The 14,979-nt window shown below is 39.3% G+C and overlaps 1 protein-coding gene across 2 annotated transcripts in view; it reads left to right on the top strand.

Moving 5' to 3' along the window:
- NCKAP5 (NCK associated protein 5) overlaps positions 1-14,979 on the top strand; it is a 1,185,533-nt gene that overhangs the window by 137,232 nt on the left and 1,033,322 nt on the right. The gene's annotated exons all lie outside the window — the stretch shown is intronic.

Here is a 14,979-nt window from a genome sequence, read left to right as displayed (position 1 = left end):
GGGTTAAGTGACTTGCCCAGGGTCACACAGTTTGTAAGTGTCAAACATCTGAGACCAGATTAAAATTCAGGTTCTCCTGACTCCAAAACAGGTCCTCCATCCACTGTGCCCCCTAGCTGTCCGAAGTTGGTACTTTCTAATGGAGAGCAGCTAGATGGTTCAGTGGATGGAGCTCTGGAGCCAGGAAGAACTGAAATCAAATCTGTCCTTAGACACTTACTAGATATGTGGTCTTAGGCAAGGCACTTAACCTTTGTATTAATCTCCTGGAGAAGGAGATAACAAACCATTCCAGTATCTTTGCCAAGAAAACCTCATGGATAGTATGGTCCATGGGGTCATGAAACATCAGACAACCAAATGACTAAACAACAAAATTTCTTTTCTTTTTTTTTTGGAGGGAGAAGGCTTGGGGTCAAGTGACTTGCCCAAGGTCACACGGCTAGTAAATGGTAAGTGTCTGAGGCCAGATTTGAACTCAGGTCCTCCTGACTCCAGGGCTGGTGCTCTATACACTGTGCCATCTAGCCACCCCAACAAAATTTCTAATGGGGGGGGGGACACATGCAAATCATTATGTATATACAGGACATATATATATATATATATGTATGTATATATTGTTGATGGAAGGTAAGCTTAGAGGGTAGGCACTGGCAGTAAAGTTAGAGTGTGGTATAGGGGAAGACTGGAAAAGGCTTCTTGAAAAATGTTCTATTTCCAAGAGTCTTTAGGGAAGCCAGTGAGGCTAGGAAGTAGGGCTGAGGAATGAGAACATTCCAGGTAATGGAGTACCATGTGTGAGGAACACACATAAGTAGTCCAGTGTAGTCAGATCATAGACTGTATAGAGGGTCACAAAAAATACTGAAGCTAACAAGGAGCCAGGTACATGTAGGCTTTATATTCCAGAGAGAGAATATTATTGATTCTTGGGGTAAAAGAGAGTCACTAGGGATTATTTAGTTAGGGCAATGACATTGTCAGATCTCTCCTTTACAAAAATCACTTTTGGCAGCTGAGTGGAGGATGTATTGGAATGGGGAGATACTTGAAGCAGGGAAGCCAATTTGAAGGCTCCTTCAGTAAACTAGATGAGAGGTGATAAGGGCCTGTATGAGGGTGGTAGCTGTCAGTGGAGGAATCTGGACATATATGAGATGTTGTGAAGATTGACATGATGAGTTTTGACAAGAGATTGGATGGATATATATGGTGACTGTGAGTAATGGGTTGAGAATAATATTGAGGTTGTGAACATGGGGTGATAACTTTCACAGCAATAGGAAAGATGGGAACAGAGGAGAGATTTAGAAGGAAGATAAGTGAGTTCTGATTTGGGACACGTTGAGTTTGAGATGCCTTATAAGACTTTCAAATGTGATGCAGTTCTGATGCTCAGGTAAGAAGTTAGGACTGAATATATACATCTGCTAATCATTTGGATGACAGTTGAACTCACTGGAGCTGGTGAGTCACCAAATGAAATAGTATAGAGGCAGAAGAGAAGAAACCCAGGACAGAGACTTGAAGGACAACCATGGTTAGTCCTTGGATTAGGAAGAGACCTAGGATGGTCAGATTGGTTTTAAGGAACTTGCCTGTTGCTGGAACTAGATTCTCAGGAACTGTATCAGCCCAATTCATTCCAGCATAGTAGTCAGGTGCTTGGAGTAAATTCACCTATTTGGAAATGTCAGTCATCCAGTATAATGTCGCATATTCAGCCTAGACACAAAGCACTGTATGTGATATAGAAGCTTACCTTATAACACAATGGCATCCTTTCTGTGAATAATCATTGAACTTTGACTTTGTGTAAATCAGTTGTTAATATTTAGTTAATAATCATGTGTTAATTGAAGATTTACTTCCCTTTATGAGTGGCTGTGGCATTCCCTGCTGCCCCCCACCCCAAATTAATAAATGCACATTTTAGGAGAGGCAATGTGATGCAATGGAAATAATGTTAAACTTGGAGTAAGAAGACTTGAGTTCAAATTTTGCCTTCACCACTTATTACCAGTTTAACCTTGGACAAGACACTAAGCTGGGCTTCAGTTTCCTCATTTATAAAATGAGGGGATTAGACTGGATGAGTTTTAAGGACTCTTCTAGATCTATGAAGTATTAACTACTTAGATTTGATTTGAAGTAATATGTAATCTAAAAAAATTATAAACCTTGATAATGGGGAGACAGTGCTCTTTGTAGACCCAGAAGTGCTACATGAATGCTGGTTATTATTATTATTTTTTTTTTATAAAGCAATCGGGGTTAAGTAACTTGCTCAAGGTTACACGGCCAGTTATTTCTGGGTGTGGTGCTAAGTATTGGAGCCCGGATTTGATCCCCAGGTCATCCTGACACTGGAGCCAGTGATCTTAATCACTGTGCCCCCTGGCCACCCCTAAGCAATTGTGGTTAAGTAACTTGCTCAAGGTTACACGGCCAGGTGTTTCTGGGTGGGTGCTAAGTGTCTGAGCCCAGGATTTGATCCCCAGGTCGTCCTGACGCTGAAACCCGTGCTCTTACTCACTGTGCTACCTGGCCACCCTATTATTATTATTATTATTGTTAGTGGTTGTTGTTGTTGTTGTTGTGGTGGTGGTGGTAGTTGTAGTGGTGGTAGTAGTAGTAGTTAGTTAGTAGTAGTAGTTAGTAGAGTAGACTCCATTAATACCCTGGAGTTTCCCTAAATCTGGACCTCATATCAAAAACTTTCAAGCTTTGTATGAAATCAGTCAGGAGTAGGGATTCTTAATGAAACCTCTAGGATTAATTCTTGAGGTTTTTACCATGGGTGGGATTCTGTCTTTTTATATTATAGATTGAGCTGTGATCTCTGTATATCTGGCACTTAATTGTTTCTTTTGAGGTTTAGGGTTTGCAGATGTTTGTAGAAAGCAAATATTTGGCTTTCTTCCTGGTCGTGTGACCTCTTCTCATTCTAATGCTTCTTCTCTCATAGAGTTGTTGTGACAATCACCTCAATCAATAAAAGGACTATATAGTCATAAACTATTATATTAATGTGAAATATTGTGAATGACAACATTTATCTATCAGTTGCAAAAGGTCCCACCTTAAAGGATCTACTTTTACTTCTGTCTTATATCACCACCAACTGCCACACATAGGGCAGGGAAGCTGGTCTAGTTGAAACAGCAAGAACTCTGGGGGAAAGAGAGGAGGAAGCATGTCAACTCACACCACCACTACCCAGACCACATCTTCCCTCAGATTCTTATTAGGACAGCTCAGGAACCGGAACCCATGATATCTGAAAATGTGTTCAGTTGTTTTTCAGTCATATCTTACTCTGTATGATCCCATTTGAGGTTTTCTTGGCAAGGATACTGGAATGGTTTGCCATTTCCTTCTCCAGCTTATTTTACAGATGAGGAAAATGAGGCAAACAGGGTTAAGTGACTTGTCCATGGTCACGTTTGAATTCCGGAAGATGAGTCTTCCTGACTCCAGGTGTGGCCCTCTATCCACTGTGCTATCTAGTTGCCTGAAAATAGTAAAATACTAAAATAGTAACAGCTACCCTGGAAATAATAATATTAGATAATGACATTAGAGAAGAGCTTTGCTGCTGCACCAGAAGAACCATGGACCTTTTCCTTCTGACTGACAGCTGAAACTTTCCATTGTGTGTTGTCTCCCCATTAGAATTCAAAGTTCTCGAGAGCAGAATGTGTTACTTTTCTATACAGATCTCCAGCATTTACCACAGTGCATTGCACATAGTAAGCACTTAATAAATGTGCAATCCATTCATTCTTAATTGAAGCAAGGACAATTGTTCAGTGGATAAGAGGGACTAAATTATATTAATGATCTTTCTACTTTGTTATGTAATGGAATATCCTCACCTCCACATTCAATTAATTTGGATATAATCTCATTCTATGGTGTCAATTAAGAAGGCAATACTTAGACCTACTGGGTTTTATCATCAAGGAATTTCTATCCCAACAATAACAAGAGCCACCATATAGCACTTTTATGAGAGGCACTATTGCATAGAGCCTCAAGAGTGAACCTTGAAGCCAGGGGAACCTAGTGGCAGCTGCTGCCTATGAGACATACTGGTTATGTGATCCTGGGCAAGTCACTTAGTCTCTCAGTGCTCTGGGAAACTTTCTAAGATTATTAGTTTCAGAGGAGGTGCCGACCAGCATCAGTAAAGACAGTTTCTCATGTGGAAACTATATCAGTGAAATCACAGGTTCAGTTCAGGCTCTATCCCCACAGTGCCAGACACTCATAATTTCTTTTAAGTCTCAAAAAGATTCTAGACACTGCAAACATACTTAACACCCTTTACAAAGAAGGAAAGTAATACTCAGGGAGGTTGAGTCAAATGGCTAGTCTGTGTCAGAGGTAAAGTTCAAGCCTGTTTCTTTCCTGTCTCCAAGCCCAGTATTTTTTCTTACAACAGGCTGCTTTCCCAAAACAACAAAAATAAATATCAAATACAGAATATATGTATAGAGTGCTTTAAGGATCACAAAGTACTTTATTTGTATTCTTTCAAACAAAGATAGGAACCATGAGAAAGTGGGTAAAGACCCTGCCTTGTAGTGAGGAAGATCTAGTCTCAAATCCTGATTCTGACACAAATTAAGTATCACATCTGAGTATCTCAGGAATCTAAGGCTTTAAATTACAGACAGGGTGTCAGTCTGCACTGGTGGAGGGAGTTTCCACACCAGGAGTTCTTTCTACCAAAGAAATCCCCCCCCATAAAAACTTAAACAGTATTTTCAAATAAATCAGCCAATAAGCATTTATTAAACATCTGTCTTGTGCTAAGAATTAACTCTATAAAGACAGAAATGGACCTGTCTCTCTCTACCAATATGGAACTTACATCCAATGTCCCTACTTGTTATGCATTAATATTAGCAATAATAATACACATCTCAAAATTTCCTGAGGAATTCAGCCAACACACTGTGCTGGTATCATGCCTTTATCCCAGACTGAATTGTTGCTTTTGGGAATGCCTGACATAAATCTGTGGAATTACTAAAACTTAACAGTGTAGCAGATACTGTCACACCAAATACTTGTGATCTCCAAACTTCATGAAACAAAAAAGCTTTCAAAATATAGAGAGGCAGAAAAGATCAAAGCCATGTGGCAACAGGAGGAAGTGCATATCATTCTTGTTTTCCTGTCTGTTCCTAGAAGTGTACTGAGGGCTCATTTGGTATGCCTTGCAGAGGCTGAATATACACCATTACTTTTATGCACCTCTTAAAAGTGTTATTGTATCTCCCTGTGCAACAGTTCACAGAATATTAAATACAAAGAATAATAATATAACAGCGATTTAGGCCAGGATTGTTTCTATTGGACCCCAGGGAAAAAAAAGAGGAGAATGAGATGATGATGCTACTACTAACCAATAATACCTCCAGTCAGCATTTTTTTTTTTACCTTTTTGGAGGGGCACTTGGGGTTAAGTGACTTGCCCAAGGTCACATGGCTAGTTTTTGTGTGTGCGCGCATGTAAGTTAAGTGTCTGAGACAGAACTCAGGTCCTCCTGACTCCACGGCCAGTGCTCTATTCACTGCACCACCTAGCCACCCCTTCAGTCAACATTTTATAGAACTAAAGACCCAGCCTAAATGTTACACCTCATTGATCATTTTTTTTTAGCTATTGGAATACTTTATTTTAGAATGGTTTAAATGAGTCTCTATTTTCCAATCAAATTGTGGAGAAACATTTCAATTTTTCTTCTTTCTTCTCCAGGTTCCCAAAGGTATTGTTTCTTCCACTCATGCCAGCACCTGACATCTAATCTTTTTTTTGTTTGTTTTTTGTTTTCTGACATCTAATCTTAAGTATTCTAGGGATACCCCCAATCTCTTCCCACTTATCTTTAAGTCTTCCATCTTTTTATTATTTTCTGAGGGCAGTTTGACCAGTGTATTTGAATAACCTTGAATAACTTGCTTTGGGCCAGTATCTTCAAAAGGGGAGGGGGGAGAATATGCAGAGCTAACTCCTCTTGGTACATGCACCTTGTATCTGCTCTGTGTGTGTGTGTCTGGGAGATAGAGGTTGCACAAGTATCTCTCCATAGTCCCATCTGCCTGGCTCCAGAAAAGCTCAGTACACCAAAGAGATTGAGGAAAGTAATATCCTCACAGCCATAAAGGGCTATTATGGTGACAGGGAAACTCAAGACCGAAAGCCAGAGGAAGAGAATGGCTCCAAAACATCCATAAACAAAGCCACAGCTTGGGCACATGCTGAACTGGAAGGCCAAATCAACATCTGGTTTTCAACATCTGAGTTTTTCAAAGCCGAGGGGGGCTCTCAACAATGGCTTCCCAGAATCCAGATCAAATCACAGAATACTTCTCAAATTGAGCCCCCCTCATTGATCATTTTTAACCCTATAGCAAATTATTATAAAATATGGCAAAAAAAAACCCATCTATAGTTTCTGTAGCAGATTCACCTACAATAAAAAAAAAATCTCAACAATAATGATGATAAATTTGTGTTGAACTGAATGAATAGTAGTGCTACTGATAAGAAATGAATTATCAAAAAAAGATCTTTCTCAGCCCAGAGTTCTATCCCTCAGACTTTACTTATGCACTCCTCTGGAAAATTGCATAAGAGTATAATAGCTTTCCAGGACAAAAGAAGTGCCCTTCTAACTACTGTGACCCTCTGCTTCATCCTCTAGTGTGAGGAATGAAGGAGCCATTTCCTTTTTTGGGGGAAAGTCTAAATGCACATTAGAGATGCTTGAATAGTGAACTATATGGCCCTTTGTTCTTCAGTCAGTGCAAGAGAGCAATCTCTGCCTTGGCTTTGTGAAACTCCCCAGTGGGAGCCTGAGCTTGGCTTAGGCTCCTCAGAATAGTATTAGCCTTGAGTTTCAGTGTGTGCTCTTTGGACTTGGCTTGGCAGCTCTCAGCCCCAGAGCTAGCCTGTTGTCTTTTGAGCCCTCCCATGGTCCAGGGTCAGGGACCCCTGGCTTTAAGTTTGATGGTTGCTGTTCACTATCTGATCCTTCTTTATGCACCTGGTAAGGATGGATGTTTTCTCCAAGTGCCCAAGGAATATTGCCATACAGTTCTCTTAGCATTTTTTTTTAATCAGGAAAATAGAATTTGAGAACAAAACCTTATATTGTCTATTTTGGAGGGAGGGGTGGAGAAAAAAAGAAAAAATACTGAAGGGAACAAATTCCTCCCTCCTTTTCCCTGCTCCCCTCCCCCACCTTTGTGTTCTTAACCAAAGAAGTGAAGGCTATGCCCTGCTTTGAGTTTTCTCATTTAGCCAAGGGCTCTGAGACTACTGGGTATTGTTTGTGGGGAATGAAATCAAGTGGACTGAGCTTTATCAGCTGTCCACTGGGAGGCCCGGAGAAAGAGAGATGCCTATCAGAGACTCCTCTTTGGAGAAGAGAGCTCTAAAATGAAATCCAGGTATATAATCTGCCTCTGGTTCCCTTTCCCAGCACAGGATCGCTGTCAGGGCTATTATTTGTGGGAGGCATTTATTTTCTACCCCTCCGTTGTTGCTTCAGGAACTGTAGGGAGCCAACATTCATTTCAATTCAACAAGTATTTATTGAGGCCTCTAATCAGGCCTCAGCCATAGCCATGAAAATGAATGGCTCAGTCCCTTCCTTTCCACAGCCCCTTTCTGCTATCTCTGATTTTATTATGTTCTTAAGTGTCTTGTGAAAATATAAATGCAGGGCATTTTCATTTAGACAATTATACATCTCAAGCTGAGTTGTTCTCTCAATTTACAGACTGATGTCCCCAGCTCTGCAGCCCACAGCGTCTGGTTACAAACTGACTCTGTTCTCAGGTTAAAAGGAATGTAACCTGTTTTCCATAGTCTAATTAATTTATATAAATCCGAACAGAATTGTCAGGCTCCTGCTTGCCACAACTGACTTTTACATTGTGTGTTAGATTTGTGCAAAATCAAAGCCAACAGAGAATATACATTCTCCCCCTACCCCCTTCAGTCCACCAGCCCCTTTTATTTGGGGTGAGCAAAGTAGTTAAAAATGTTAAACTCACAGTATGCACTGTCAACAACACAATAAGGAGACTGAAATAAAATACTCCACCTCAGTCGTGATACTTTATACTTATATACTGCCTTTCATCAAGATGCTTAAAGTGTCTTAGCAACATTAACCCACATCCAACCTTTCCCTGAGAAAGGAACTAGAGTCAGGAGCCAACAGAGCTATTGAGTGGTGGATAGATGACACCCCATTTCCCAGGGAGGACCCTGGAGAACTATTTCTTCCTCTATGGCCCCCACTTTCTTTCAACGAGCCTCCTTTTTTCAGTGTGCCTTTCTGACTGGTCCTCTATCCCACGGATGCTCAGTATCTGTATCCTGTCTTTTAGTTGTTTGGTATTATAACATTCTCCCTTGTCTGGCTTCCCTGGTTTCCTTGAAGTCTTGACAAAAACCCCACCTACTACAAGAAGCCTTTTCTTATTCCATTTAATAATAGTGCCTTCTCTCCATTGATTATCTCCATAGGTATTATTTGTATATATTTGTTCGGACTTGGTCTTTCCCATTAGACTGTGAATTTGTTGAGAACAGAGATGTCTTTTGTCTTTCTTTGTATCTCAGGTGCTTAGCACTGTGCCTGGAATATAGTGGGTACTTTAAAAATTATTTGTCAACTGACTGACTTCACCTGGGACTATATGCTCTATAGTTCAGGGGTGGGGAGACTGTGCCCTTGAGGCTACATGTGGCTCTGTAGGTCCTCAGGTGTGGCCCTTTGACTGAATCCAAACTTCACAGAACAAATCCCCTTAATAAAAGAATTTGTTCTGTAAAACTTGCACTCAATCAAAAAGTTACCCCCAAGGACCTAGAAGGCCACATGTGGCCTCAAGACCACAGGTTTCCCCACCCTTTTCTGTCTTTCAGAAAATAAAACAAAAACTTAATTCATTCTATCAAGGCTCAGCTTTCCACTTTATAATTTGATATAAAAATCTATGCTAATGTGTTTGATCTGTGTTCACATACAAATGCATTGGTTTTTAACCTGAGGTCCTAAGTTTCAATAGGTCTGTGAATTTGAAAGGGAAATATCTTTATTTCAATATAATTGTTTTACTTTAAAATCATATGTATTCTATTTCATGCATCTAAAACATTATTCTGAAAAAGGGTCAATAGGATTCACCAGATTTGCAAAGGGATCTATTACATACCAATGATAAGGAATCTGAAATGCATTATATATCTTGGGAACATTTTTACACTCCTTTAGAACAGGAAAGGTATGTCTCTCAATCATGCCAAGACAGGGGTATGCCCACTCTGGGTAGACAGATGAACTGATTCCTGGTCTAGGAGAAGTTTTACCTTTGGTAGATTTGTTGGGCACACAAGCCAATGAATGTGACTTGTGGAGGTCTCTCAGGGTCTCAGAGATCATGGTATCATGGAGTTAGAACTCGAAAGGAACCCTAATGGTTTCTAATCCAACATTCTCATTTTAGAGGTGAGGAAACTGAGACCAAGAGAAATGCGGTTCCGAGGTCACATGGGCAGTGTAGCAGACCTGGGATTTGAACCCAGTTCCTCTGATTGCACTTCTAATATTCTTTCCACCACACTGTGCTGCTTCTCATGTAATTGGCAGGCAAATAACAATAACTAACATTTCTATACTTTGAGTTTTAAATATCTCATTTCATCTCGGTTAGAACTCTGCATTGCAAGTATTCCAGGTATTGTTATCTCCACCGGGTTTCATGTTTGTAGCATCTATGATTTCATCTCTCTAGAGATATCCCAGTGACGAATTCTCTGTACCAATGCAGACTGGCAGCTTCTTGAAAACATACAATATAGAGGGTTGCCTTGGGCACTGAGAGGTTGAGTTGCCCAGCCAGTGTGTGAGCAGGGCAAGGCATGAACCAAGGTCTTCCTGATGCTGAGGCTAGCTCTCTGTTCTTACTTTATAGATGAAAACAGAGATATGAGTTTAAATAACTTGCCCATGGATCACACAGTAACCCATCACTCTATCTAAATCACACTACCTCAGGGGATCATAGATTTAGAGTTAAAACATATTTCAAAGTCCATTGGTTCCAATGGTTTCTAGTCCAACCCCCAACAGACTTACCCAAGGTCACATAGATAATAAGTAACAGAGTTAGAATTTTAACTCTAACTCAAAATCCAATATTCTCATTTCACCATATGGAATTTTTGACTTCCAGTTCTTTTACATGTTCCTAATGGGTCTGGTCTTTGTCCTATGACATAGGAAAGTATCTCTACACTTCATCCATACCAATGCATCCAGATAAATCCCATGGGTTTGATTTCCATTTTCATATCCCCATAGCTTTGAAGCCAAAGGCAGAGACCTTTGTGGAAAAACTTTGTAGGCTACCAGAAAGAGAGGAGGCTGTAGTAAGAAATGATATTTAGGGGGTAGGGGAAAAGGGTTGAAGCCTAAATCCTTGTTGAATGCCTGCTGATGTAGTATATACTATTTGTACACTTGAATCAGAACAGAATATTTTCATGCCAGCCACATGGTTTTAATTTCTTTTTGTTGCTATTCAACTCACTTTAAAGGTCTACAGTCTTCATTTCAGCATTTATAATCGTTGGAGTCCCATAGAGCCATTCCCTATAAAATACCACATTTAGGGGGAGGAACAATAAATAAATTAGCACATGGAAGTGTGAAGAGATCTGGCTGGAATTCATGCTCCAGTACCGGCCTCTAGCAATTGGAGATAATTTTTCCCAGTGATATAATGATTATTCTGGTCAGGTGTTTTATTCAGCACCTCCTTAGGAAGGCCTTGAATACGGTACAGTTATCTCTTTCTGGAATAGGGATCATTGGGGTTAGGGGCCATAGCATATGGAAAATCCTCATAAAAATTTTTGACCATCCTTTTGTACCAGGGAAGAAGTATAAATTATTATGGTATTAAAATGTAAAATATGTTGATATTATACAATACCATAGACATAATTTATACATTTCTCAGTTTCTGTGTTATCTGTTGGCCTTCATATGTTGTCTGCAGCTTCTGCAAAACTCCCCCCAAATTCCTATTTAATTTCCTATGCTGACCCACCCCTCAATATATCAAAACTGTGATGAGACAAGTAGCATTGTGGGAGGGATAACTGTACAGATCAAGTCACAGCCCACATCAGAATTGCACAAGAGATGGTGAGAGCTGAAAGGGACCTCAGGAATTGTCTTTTCAGAGTGTCCCATCTAAAGATGAGAGAACTTTGGACAGTGGATGCACTAACTTCTTGCTTTATGATCTTGAGCTTTAGACCAGCAGATCATGCATGCTCTCTGGTCTGGAAAGGCCTCCGGAAATGAAGGAACTTGGAAAAGAAAAGGGAAGTGTTGGGGCTCAGGGATCGTAGCAGGTGAAGATAATTTGAGGGAGAGCTTTAGTGATCACCTCAAATAAGGTAAAGGTGCTCACCCCTAACTATTCTTCCTTCCATACCTTTTACAACAAATTTTGAACATTGAAGACATGTATCACCTTGAAGTATGAGTATTTAACTTTCACTTAGAAAAGTCCAATATTTATCATACATTAAGAGTCACAAATATGTATTGAAATAGAATGCAGAAGACACAGATTCCTATGATAGGTAAACAATTTCTTTTTAAAAGCTTTGCAAGTGATATGGGCTCTGTGTTCCTTTTCTTAAAACAGTTAATAGACACAAGTTATGTTTTCCTTGTGAAGTAAGATAAGGATTTGTTATGATGTCTTCTCCAGATGAGTGAAAATTTCTCTTTAAAAAAAAATCACTTTCCTTGGCTGAAACCTTCAGTTTTTCTCTGTGTCCATTGGTGGTATCCATTTTCCTAGAAGAAACATAAGATCATACCCATGGTTATGCCTGTGATACTCACTACAGAAAGTGTTCTCAAGAGTGGAAGGATAAGACAATATTTCACTGACCTTCAACAGACCCAAGTTTCCCTTGCATGAAAATTCATCCTCTGAATACAGGAGGTTTGGCTCTCACTGTCTTCACTCTGAGGTTTTCCTTAATGTCTGATGACAAACCAAATGTGTCACACTCTTAAGGTTTCTGACATCTGCTCCACTGTTTGTTAACTTTTAGTGAAGTGGACTAAAGCAGTATGAACTCGTCTCATCTGAAATCTCTGCTTGTCCAGCAGCAATCCCAGAAATAAATTCCTTTATGCTCTTATAGAAACTTCAATCAACTTTTAAGAATTGGGGGAAGTAGAATCTAAAAGATCTCTCAAATGATCTCTCAATTAGGATAAAAGAGGGTAGGATCTGGGCTATGAGGGATGGACTTGAATTTAGTAGGCATTCAGTAAATGAGTGGGTGATATTTTTTTTTATCCTGAACATAATTCCAAAAAGTGTAACCAGGATTTCATAGGATTATCAGATCACGAGAAACAATAGGGCATAGTGGCTAAATAGCTGGTCTAGAAGCCAGGGAGACCTGAGTTCAACAACCATTTCTGAAATATAAAGTTTGTATGACACTCAACAAACTAATTAACCTCCCTAAGTCACTCTTTAAGACTTCAAGTTGCAGAAAAGTTGCCATCCTTCTTTATTTGAGTTTTTTTACCCAGAAGTTCTGACACAAATAAAATCATAGATGTAATTCCTATTCCTATAAATATAAAATCACAGATTTTATGGAATTGGAAGGAACCTTAGAGCCATCTATTACAATTATCACTCTATAGATGAATAACAATTCATTTGCAAGTTGTCTTTAAGATTTATTCTCTTATCAGTTGTCTAATGAAAACTTGATCATAAACTCAAGGTTTTATTAAATCATTCTCTGGGGGCAGCTAGGTGGCACAGTGAGTAGTGCTCTGGCCCTGGAGTCAGGAGTACCTGAGTTCAAATCTGACTTAAGCCACTTAACATTTACTAGCTCTGTGACCTTGGACAAGTTACTTAACCCTAATTGCCCTACCCTCCCCCATCCAAAAAGCAAAACAAAACAAAACAAACAAAAAAAACCCCACTATTAAATCATTCTCTAATGAAATGATCCACAAATACCTACTATGTGAAAAGCACTGCGCTAAACGCTATGGGAGTAGAGTGCATTGGGAAAAGTGCTTACTTTGGATTTGGAGGATGTAGTTTCCATTCTTGGCTGTACTTTTTGCTGCCTGTGTGACCTTGGACAAATCACTTTTCCTTTATTGACTCCAATTTCCTGAGAAAAGGGGAGTTTGAACTAAATGACTTCTATGTCTGCAGCTTTAAAGCTATGAGTTCTGCAAATACAGAAGTACAGGATATAGCTTGTAATGAACTAGTTGAGGGAGGATGGAGGGGAGAGAGAGGGGGAGAGAGACAGAGAGAGAGACAGAGAGACAGAGACAAAGACAGAGAGAGAGAGAATGAGAGAGAATATGCTGTAAGGCATTATATGATGCATGAAATAATAATTATAAAATCAATAAGTTCTCTAAAGTGGAGGGGAATCATAGTGGGGTGGGAAATCAAGAAAGGCTTCTTGCTAGAAGGGGATTGGCATAGGCTTTATATAGGTCAGTTGGGATTTTGATGGAAAGGAATAGAAGAAAGCATTCTAGAAGGTGGCTACTGTGAGTAAAAGTATGGAAATGGAAATGTGTTTAACTTGCTTGGAGGACAGGATATATAGATAGGCTATCTGGAAGGAGGGGGTATAAGACTGGAGTTATCAATACATTTGGTGATTTTTTTTCCCTCTTCATTAAAATGAATTAGATGCTTGGATTTAAAACAAAACAAACTTTGTGATACCATGCAGATAATTGTAGTACTTTGGAGTTTCAGCCAACTGGGATTAGGAACCAGTGATGGTTAACTACCTAGAAGGAAATATTAGATTAGCAGTCACATGACAAGGAGAGTTGTTAAATTGATGCAGTGATTATACCCCTTCAATGGGGAAATGGGAGATGATAGGTTCAGAATGATGTGTCACTCAGGTCTGTCAGTTTTTGTTTTTTTTTTTTGCTTAAATTGTTTTTCTTTGTCACAAGGGACAGTTCCATTGGGGTGGATAAGTGACTATCAGCAAGTGAATATGGGATAAAAAAGAGAAGGAATGGATATAACATTCTTTTTAAAAGATAATAATAATGTGCTGTAAAGGGCAGAGTTTTGGATTTAAAATCTAAAGACTAGGGTTCAAACCTGACTCTGGTTATGTTTCCTCACCAGTAAGATGAGGGAGTTAGACGAACTTTTGTACAATTTAAAAAAAAAAGATTATTAAGCACCTACTATGTGTGAAGCACTTTGAAGCTAGGTTCTGATCCTGGTTCTGCAATGTGACTGTGTAACCTTGGCTAAGTTGTTTAACCTCTCTAGGTCTCATTTTCCACATTTGCAAAATAAAGGAATCAGACTAGGTGATCTCTAAAGTTCCTGTAGGCTTATGACCTTGTAAACTCCATGTCCCTTCCCCGTCAAAATTGTATAAAAATGAATCTGATCATGTCAACAAACTGTGAATTGCAGAAGACATGGATGGACCATAAATTCCCATTTATCTACTTGGACTATGTGGGGGTGTATCTTCTAAGCAATAACAAAAAAAAGAATTTCTTGTATTTGTAAATGTACAAATATTTTTTGAAGAAATAAAATGTCCAAAATATGTAGGCAAATAAGTTGTCAAGTTGGTACTTAGTATTTCAAACTTTTCCTTCTCAGTCCTGAGCTTATAGTTTGTAAATTGGAGGAGGCAATTATCCTTTTCTTTCTCATGAAAATGGATTTGACCTAAGAAAAGCAGCTCCCTGATAGATGGAATCAATAGAATTATTTACATATGTATAACTGGAATCCACACCATGATGCTGGTTTTGCTGCTGCAGGAAAGATACACATGGGTTGTTCTCTCTCTCTCTCTCTCTCTCTCTCTCT

The sequence above is a fragment of the Petaurus breviceps genome, unplaced genomic scaffold, assembly GCF_028583685.1.
Source record: "Petaurus breviceps papuanus isolate PSGF00001 unplaced genomic scaffold, PetGlider_PUasm1.0 90752, whole genome shotgun sequence".
Lineage (NCBI taxonomy): Eukaryota > Metazoa > Chordata > Mammalia > Diprotodontia > Petauridae > Petaurus > Petaurus breviceps.
This window is presented reverse-complemented; position numbering and strand designations above follow the sequence as displayed.